We start from the raw sequence: 10,448 nt of genomic DNA, 5'->3' as shown, positions 1-10,448 counted from the left end.
GTTTTGAACATTTGTCCAATATGCCTTGTCGATTTTGGATTGTCATTGTGGGTTATCGCTTTAATTGTTATCCAGTTTGACATTTGATTGACAATGAAATTCCATGCTTTTATAAATTATTTGTATGTTAATTTTTAAAAGTATTTAAGAAATTTGTCTTCAGTAGCCACACTTCAAACAATGGATTTCACACTACTAGGTTTAAGGTTTGGGTTATGTATTTGGTTAAAATTTCCCAAGATTTATATCATATCTCAAGTGTCAAGTTTGGGTTATTTATTTGGTCAAAATTTCCCAAGATTTATATCATATCTTAGCCTTTTGAAATTCATGCATTCATGCCATTTGAATGTAACACATCATGACAAGGATGAGCCCTATTAAGCTCACCAACTCTGTTACTATGCTTCATGAATCATAATTCAAATGGACTCTGAATTTGGTTCTTTTCCTTGACTAAACAGTATTAAGCAAAATCCTCTCATTCAAACTCAACCCCAAGTCATACTCAAAATTTTGACATGTGAATAACATTGGCTCGGCAACAAGTTTGACACCCAAGTCCTTGCAAGTCAGACAAGACTGCCCATTTTTAAAAAAAATTGATCATATCCTTAAGTCGTTAGCCCTTAGAATCCTTCATTAAAGAAAATATCATTCTATGATCTTGATAATTGGTCTATCAAAACATGGATGGGGCGAAATATGAGTTAAGCAGTAGAGAAAGAAATTTTCCTTGACATTGCCTAGAATATTTTAAACTTTTGGGGGCACATCACGTGACACTACCATCACGACACCAATATTTTTTGGTAAAGTTCCACTACAAGAGGCATCCACTGATTCACATTCCTCAACCCGTGACCGTAAAGATGATTCTTCCTGAACATTTTTCCTAGATGATGATAATGATATATAGTCCTTATCATCATAAAGTATGGATTTTATTTCTTCACCCGTGCTCCACCTTCCCCCTCCCAATTGTATATAAGCATCAGTTTCTCTTGCATGCTTCCCTCTGATTGCAAAGTTATACCCATACCTGAAATCCTCATCTTGATCTTGGTTCTTATGCTTCTCTTCTTCTTCTAAGCTAAGCAATCGGAAAAACATTACCTCCCTACCACCACAAATAGATAAACCATTTTTCCTACACTATCTTTCAAGCTCCACAAGAGGAATACTAAACAATTCTCGAGCTGTTGCTCCCTCTCCAATCACCATAGCAACATCTTGATTTGGACCAGATCCATCTGTTATGTCTGTAAGATTGGATTCAGAACTATCAAGGTCCTTCAATGGTGGGGCATCTCCACATATTAAATGAAAGGGAGGGACACCTAAATTTCCAAACTGAAGAAAGGTATCTCTCTATCCATTCACATAAGCATATGAAAGGAGAAACCAGTCTAACCAAACCTAGAGAACTTTCATCACTCTCTCCTGCAAGGACGCCATAATATAAATGTAAAAAAAATCACAAAAAGATCCACACAGTCATTACACTAATTATGATATTTTTTTTATGAGTAAAAATTACCAGCTGCCTTGCTAATTGATGACCAATAAGGGGCTTGATCTTAATACATGATCTATTTTCATCATTACTATCCTCAACATGTTCTATTATTTAGAGTGAGATTTCGTGAATTGGCAGGCGTGTTTTTCCACATTTCTGTTTTTATATCCCACACAATTGGAATCCTGCTACATTTGGCATCCTCTACTTCCCTAGGTTGCATGTGTTAAAGAGGGTACAAAACACTAATGATATGTTCTTTTTCCATAAGTTCTTCTCATTTTTTCGATGAATTCTGTGGAAATTTTATTCATGCCAATTATGTGGTAGGAAATAATGTTCCATTATTCTTTTTTATCATCTCTTGTTTATGAGTTAGCATGCTTCTATTGTACTAGTTCATTACAACTATGTCATGTAAAGATCAAGTTGAGCGGGTTTTACATTTTATTTCCACTATAGTCAACCATTGAATATATAAGTTTTTTGTTAGTTTGAATGATGGGACAACACACTTTTATTTCCACTAGTGGTCTTTTTTTCATATACTATCACAAGTGCACAAATACAAACTCACTTTTCTTTTTACCTGGATAAGCAAATGATCACAAATTTGTATTTTGTAGTGACAAGGATAACTATGTCTTGGAGCTAGACCTTGAGCCCTTCAATTCATCCTTTCCTTACCCAACACGACCATCTCCTATTGGTAACGGAGTTCAATTTATGAACCAACATTTGTCTTCAATACTGTTTCATGATAAAGAAAGAACACAACCATTGTTAGATTTCCTTCAAGCACACAAATACCAAAGCCATGTCATTTTTCGTTCCTTGGTTAATATATTGCATCATTGTCTTTGATAGTTAATTCATTATTATTCTATGACAATAAATCTCTATCACATAGCAGAGAAGGATGACCTGGCTGTTTTAGAGATATATAATATGAATTAATTAAAAAATCACATGGTTATTTCGATTCTCATCTTTCTATTTCACTTCTTTAGAGAAAAATATATATTCAAATACCAACTCAACTCAAACCAAACTAAAATAGAGAATCCTAGTTATGAAGATGTTTCTCTCTCCATAACTTATAAGGACATTATTTTTTTGAATTATACTTGAAGTTCACTGATAATAACCTAGATTTATAAATTTATTTTAGTACCAAATTGAAATCATGGTAAAAATATGAATATCCCATTAAATATGACCTAAAGACGATTCAAAGAATATCATCTTTAGTCTGAGCACATGGCAGAGTAATTTTTGAGGTGTGAATTTTTATTATAGGCATAGTTTGTTTATTTGTTTTGGTTAGAAAATGGTTTTCTCTTGCTTTTATGTGACTTTGAATTTATCATATCTAGCATGTAGAGAAATGGGAAAGAATAATGTGTGACATTTATCTTGCAGAAATTGATGTTGAATGAAAGGATAAAGAGTTTAACCAAGCTAGAATCTGCTTTGGTAAAGGTAGAGGGACATCTTAAAAGGTTACCTAAGAACACACCATATACATAGTTTGAACATAAGTAATATATGGCTTTTTCATTCATAGATATGTTCTTTTTTCTATCCAAGATATCACAGCAAGACAAATATTGATATTGTAGAAATTCTTAGAGGACCTCATTGAGGTCAATTTTTCTGATGTTCTACTTGATTGATACATTCTCATGACAGGAAGGCTTTAAATACGAATTAATATGTTACCAAAACAAATTATATTCAAAGTTTATACATATAAAAGATAAAAACAAATGTCAATTCCTTCATTTGATTGTTACTTGACTCTTGTGTGGGCAGGTTACATGAAATGTGATTGGAAAAAGGATGGGGAGACAATATAGATATCATGTCTTGGATATGATTCATTTTTTGTTGGAGATCCTTCAGGCACTTCAGCCATCGACTTTGGAAATGTTTCTAGTAAGTATTCCTATGGCTTTTAATGTTGTGATTCTTTCACCTCATGGTTATTTTAGGCAAACAAATGTTTTAGGAATGCGTGATAAGATATCAATGGACATGTAAATAATTTTTTTATAATTGCAATGTCCATTCCATGATATCCTCTCTTTATTGTTTGATTGTATTTTGAGCGTTTATTTCGATTTTTCTTTGTATTTTAACTATGAAATTGAAAGTACTTGGTATTATGTCTGTTTAAACAACAACCAAAGCTTGAAGATGAAATTAATATTACACGATATTGATTGAAATCCTTTTAACTGTTTTGTATTGAAAGAATTTCATGATTATTAGAAAAGTTTACTTTCATGTTGTTATTTGAGAACATGTTTTTTATATACTTGACCAAGTTCATGCATTAGACAACAAATTGTTGTTGCGAATAAAATGACAAGGATTAGACATCACACCTCAAATTATTTGTTTTAACAAGTTATTTACAGCTTGAGCTTTTTAGCATGTAAATTAGTCACCATGATTGTGCCTAAGCTTTCCCGGAAGGTTGAATACTAAGTTACTAAGGTGTTCTTTTCTATGGTGACTTTAATTTGTTTATACAGGTCATCTAGCCACATAGTGGCCACTATCTCTCAACTAAATAAAACTTGTTCGAGTTTCTTTCTCTTATGGGGAAGAATGGCTTTAACATTGTTCATGTTGAGATATATGTAATATGCATCCTTTATAGTCTACTTTAATTTATATTCTAGTGTTCACTGCCTTTCAAGTCTTACACTTTTCATTCTAGGTTCTTTTGTTTTCAGAAAAAGAATTCAGTATTGATGGTAAGCAGCAGGATTTGAAGAAAGAGGAGAACACTAACACTGGAGCGACAAATGAAAAAAGAGAGAAAAGAGAACCGGTCTAGTGGTACCCTTAAAGCTAATATCCCGCATAAGACACACACATAGAGACTGATGTTCAAGTCTTCATAGTTGGTGAATTCACCTGCAATGACTTGACAACACAATGATAATGTTTTATAGTGATGAAACAACATTTCATGTGTAAATTGTAGTCCAACCAATGTTAAGTTGGAAACTCATATTGTAATACTTGACATTTCATATAATATAATTTTTGTGGTTGAAATTATTTATAGTTGCACTTGATATTGTTTAGTATTTTAACTAACATATGTAATTTTGAATTTTCATATTAGATGAACCAATTCACATTGTATGATGTTTTTTTCATTTAGTCACAAAATCATATTAATTAATCTATGTTGATTAATAATGAACACATAAAATAAATCTAAAACTACTTTTTTAAAAATTTGTAGTTTATATTGATTAATGATGAACACAAATAAAATGAATATACGACTAAATTAGTTGTTTATAATGATTATTAATGAAAATAAATGAAATGAATATAAACTACTAAATTAGTCGTTTATATAGTGAATACGAAACTACTAAAAAAATATAAATGACTACTGCAAATGATTAATTTTTCATTACAAATGACAACTAAATTTTGCATATATACGACTATTAGTAGCTAATCTATAGTATCTTATAACACGACAAAAATTTAGTGATATTTCTTTTGTCATTAATTGGTTTCAAACAACGACTAAAATTTGCATATATATGACTACTAGTAGCTAATTTATAGTATCTTATAACACGACCAACATTTTGGTCATATTTCTTTGGTCATTAATTGGTTTTCTCACATGATCATATAGAAATATATTATGTTGTATATTTGGTCATTAATTGTGGCAATTAATGACTAAATCAATAACTAAATTAACGACCAGATTTATGACTAAATACACTGCTAGTGTTGAAACATGGCAACAAGAATATTCCAATTTAATTTGTCCTTGAATTAAATTGTGAATTAAAATCGAATTTAGTCTTAACAGCTACTTGGAAATAATTAATTAAGTTATTTTGACTTAATTAGTTGGAGAAATTCAAGTTAGAAGTCTTTATGAAGTCATGCAAGAGTTATCCCTTAAATTAAGGAGATAAGCCTTAAATTAAGGTGATAAGATTGAGTTATATTTGAGTTGTAATTAGTTAACTCAGTTTACTGAGTTAAGTCTAGTTAAATTAGTACCAAACTGTTTGAGGAACTAATAGATAGTTAACAGTCAGTTGATGCATGCATGCACTCAACTAGTGTACTCCAGTTAATGGAAGATTCCCTCATCAGAAACTCATGCATGTCTATTCTGAGAAATACCTAGTTGAGATTAAAGTCAAGGACAGTGTACTATCAGTTGCATGTGTTTCTTATAAAGAAAACTCTGCATGTAGTCAAGGAATCATTCCTTGAGGATTGCGCAGTTCTAACAGTATGTGAGATCAGGATCATCTACTTGGTCGAATAGGTTTTCCACTTCGTTGAAGGTGAATCATTTGCAAGGAACAACGCTAGGAAAATGAGCATTTGCAAATTTTAGTCATTGTTTTAGAAACTAATTAGCCATTTTGTACTAGTGGAGTTATATTCAAGTAACCAAAAATGAGCATCATGCAATGGTAAATGTTGAATAAGATTGTTTAAATCTAATCAGCATGCACTTAACATCGATAGAAAATATTCCATATCATCTTTGGAAAGATTGGGAATGGCATGAAGGCCCTTCCAAATGAAGAGGAATGGAGCCCAACCAAAAGGGCAATCCTCACATGTGTTTCCTTAGCTTTCGCTGCACTAAAGGCTGGACTCACCTAAGGGATCACTGTAGCAACCTCCACTAAAAACATCTCAATGCAAAGCACCCTCAACTTATCCCACAAGTAGGGGCCGATCTACTTTCACTCTTCTAGGAAGAGGCTGGCAATGGATTCAACAAGCTTGAGGATTTTATCGGAGAGAGGAGGCTTCAACCCATATGGGATCACAATGTGATGGCAATTTCAGTTTTTTGGATTTGGTTTCCATAGAAAAATAGTTTGGAGTGTCAGATTGGGCTCCAAATGGAATGTACAAAAGTGATCTTTGGTATTTATCGGAGGATTCATGTCTCAAAGCGAGAATGGGATAGCTTTTACAGTATAAATCAAACTCTAATCTGTACCAGAATGGTAGTCTCATGCTTTTAAAGATGAACTTAAAGCTGGGAATGACTCACCATGTTTTGAATATATCGAGAAGAAGACAGTTGCTTCAGGAAGATAGATATTGCCAATGACAAGAAGAATAGATGTCTCCGAGTTTTTGAATGATAACGGTTCCTAGCTTTGGAAAACCCTGCAGAGTTGCCTTATTTCCCTATAGAGCTATGGAATTTTAGTTATTTGGCACTAAACACAGTCTCTGTAAGTTGGCCGATAGAACTGAGACTCTCTCGGAGTCGATCACGTGACCTGAACTTTGGATCAAACTGCATACAACAAGCATGCTCGTATCGTTCTTGGACCAAACTCCATCACCAATTTCTGAGGCCAAAAACCATGCTCCTCTACACAGGGTTCGTTGTAATTTCCTGTTCCAATGGTAGTTTGACTCGGATGGTAGTTTAGAAAAAAGGTGAACAATGTTTACCTGTAGCTGTGATGTGGAGAAGAGAGATACGTGAGGCCAGCAGACAGAGATATCTCGCTAGCTAGGTCTAGATGCTAAAGTACAGTATGAACAAATCCGATCCTCAGTATCCTCCACCAGAATCACTTCCTATCCATGAAGATTCGATTTATTTGATATTGCATCTACCGCGATATCAATGGACTGAAGATTAGATGGTAGCATTCGATATTGGGTCTGCCACCATCAATGGACTGAAGATTCGATATTGGCTTTCGATATTGGGTCCGCTGGTAGTAAAACCATAATTCACAACTCTCTCGCATGTCATTTTCTCGCATTATGAAAAGTTTGTTGGGATGTCATTTTCCCGCACTGTGAAAAGTTTGTGGTTGGGAGGGATATTGTAAAGAAAAATTAAAGTTTAAATTTTTAAAAAGTGTTAAATTTTCCAATGTTCAAAAAATAGATATAATATTTTATTTACACTTTTACATATTTTAATTGTATTTGAGAAACTAATAGGATTTTACATGTTTTTGGTTGAGATATTAGGTAGTATTTATTATAATATTAATAATTATTATTATTATAAAATTTTAAAGTTATGTTTTTATGTAATGATTTTGTTATTAAAGTTTATGGAGGCAAAATGTGAGATGTTGGAAGGAAACAAGTGCTTTTAACCTAGTTGTATTGAAAACATTTAGGTGTTCTTGCATATTAAGTGGGTAAAAATAAAATAGAGTATATAGTAAATGGATTTAATAGTTAAAAACAAGTGTTAGTTTATTAAAATTCATATGTCAAATTTGGAAGGAGTAGAATACACATCTTTATTTAGGTTAAATATATTCAACTTGTCACACCAATGGGGTTGTAAGACCCTATGTTTTCATCTTGAGAAAATGGAGTTCTCTCCTAGTCATTCGCATAGTTTAGGTTGTTATAAGCAAAGTAGGTGTTTTTCCTTAAGACGTGAACATTTCATTTTAAGTAGTGTGATAATGTGGTTTCAATAAAGCATTAAAATAGGGAATGAGCATGCACATTCGAGATGCTAGTGATGTTAGGTTCTGCTTCAGGTATGAGTGCACGTCTAAGAAGACTCTAACAAAGGTTGAAGAGTTTGAATAGTTAGATATGTTGGAGGGTTGTAGTCTCAATTAGAGGTTTAGAAAAGTAATTTAAGCACCATGAGAAGTTGTGAAGAAAACTTAAGACATTTGACAAGTTGCATGAAGGAAATTTGGTAGTGGTACTAAGTGAACATTCTTTGATCAAATTTCATACCCTCTCCTTAGCACTACCACTTTGCAAGACAAAGAAGAAATGTGAAATATATGTGCAACCAACTAAATAAGTTGGCAAGGTTGTTGCAACATATATAGGTGGTCATGTCATGTTGCAAAAGGAGGTGTTGGCCCACTCCCCTTTTCAATAATTTGTCAACCTTTGAATTTGATTCCCCGTGAATGTGATCAAATGATATGACCCTAAAGATTCTAATAAGCTCCATAATTTTAATAATCCTTTGATCCAATAAAGAAGTGTACAAGGAAGTATAACCTTTCATCCAATCTAAAACAACATTTGAATCCCCTATGACTTGTAAGTTTAGATTGTTGAAGTGACACAATTAAAATGACTAACATAAACGACTAATTCATATTATTGTATTTTTTGTTAGGTAGTCATATTTTTGTTCCTAGAATAAATTAGACATTCATGTTAGTCATTTTTAGTAGTATTACTTATTAGCTAGTCATATATTTTAACTTGGGACTAAATTAGTCATTTATGTTAGTCGTTTTTAGTTGGGTCTCTTAATATTGCTAATTTTGGGTAGTATTTCACTTGGAAAAGTTGTGGTGACTAAATTTTTTAGTCACCTAATCACTAATTTCACCATTTTCTACTAGTGGATCTAGCAAAATGGAGGAAGTGTGTAGCTAAGGCGAGGAGAATCATATTGGAGGGAGTAAAGGACCACATTGTATCAAACCTCCATGGGAAAGAAACTCTGTATGCAATGTGGCAAGCACTGACAGATTTGTTCCAAAAGAGTAGCGACCATAGGAATTCAGCACTCAAGGATAAGCTTCAAAATATCAAGATGTAGAAGAATGACTCTATTCAGCGGTACCTGAGCAGGGTCACAGAATGTCGTGATAAACTTGGTGGAGTTGGTGTTACTTTTCTAGAAGATGATTTGGTAAAACTAGTGATCTAAACTTATGCAAGAATGCAAAAAAAATTAGATATAGACACAAACAAAGATATGTAGCAAAAATAAAACTTCATTTCATTAATATCAAAGAAATGAAAAATTATTACATAGAAAATGGAAATAAACTAGCTTGGGCGATGGTAGCTTTATGTCTAAGAAGAGATGTGGTGGCTACATGTCTATGAATTGTGTTACAATGAGGCTCAGTGGCCTTTTTATCATTGAGAAACAATGAGAAACCCTAAACATCCAAAAACCTAACCCTAGGAGATGAAGTGCAAAAGGCTTATGGGCCCCACTGGGGTAAGTTGGAACGTCAACTTCCTAGGGTCGTAACTTTGGCATACGATCTTCGTTTGACTATCATAATAATTATTTTCGAATATTTCGAAGAGGATGCCAAAACCAATTGGAAAATTGGCTTGGCACTTTTTTGGTCTCTCTATTTTCTCTGAAAACACATTTTATTCCCTTAAAATGACTCTGGAAGTTTAGGACCCGAAAAACTGCCAAAAATGGTAAGTTGTGCTATAATTAAGGAAACTGAAAAGAAACAATGGTAGGGGTCCAAGTGGAATAAGCAAGCGGCCACTAATATCCAGCTGGATCACCAGGCCCTTCTATGCCTTCCAAAGAGCTGGCATAGCTACCAAGATTCGGTGAATGGGAGGGAGAAACTACCAAATTGGGAACGCTTATGGTACAATTTGGTATAGGAGAAGATAAGGCAGAATACCAGAGATGGAACTTCATCCAAGTGTGATGATGAGGAAAATTGTGCCTTGGATCGAAAGGTAAAGAAGGGGAAAGGGAAGAAATCCAAATCCAAACCAGAGTCCAGTCAAGGGGGCAAGAAGAAAGACTTATCCAAAAATAAATGCTTCAATTGTCATGAATTCAGGCATTATGCCACAAAGTGTCCACACAAAAAGACAAGAAAGAAGACCTTAGGATGAGAGGAAGGTGAATATTTAGCTTCAAAGTTTCAACTTGACTTCACCCTTATCGCATGCATGGTGAGCACAGTGATCGGGAGCATGTGGTACTTGGACAATGGTGCCTCGTTCCACATGACAAGAAACAAATATTTTTTCAGTGACCTGGAGGAGAAACACCTTAAGATTCACATCAAGATGGGAGAGGATGGAAGGTATAGCACAATCAGTATTGGTATAGTCACCTTTCATAGGGATTCAGGCTCCCCTCTCAAACTCAAGGATGTCATGTTTG

This window comes from Pinus tabuliformis, chromosome 7, assembly GCF_031772625.1.
Source record: "Pinus tabuliformis cultivar Carrire ecotype Pingquan chromosome 7, CPIR1, whole genome shotgun sequence".
In the NCBI taxonomy this organism is placed as follows: Eukaryota; Viridiplantae; Streptophyta; class Pinopsida; order Pinales; family Pinaceae; genus Pinus; species Pinus tabuliformis.
Note: the sequence above shows the minus strand (reverse complement) of the source record.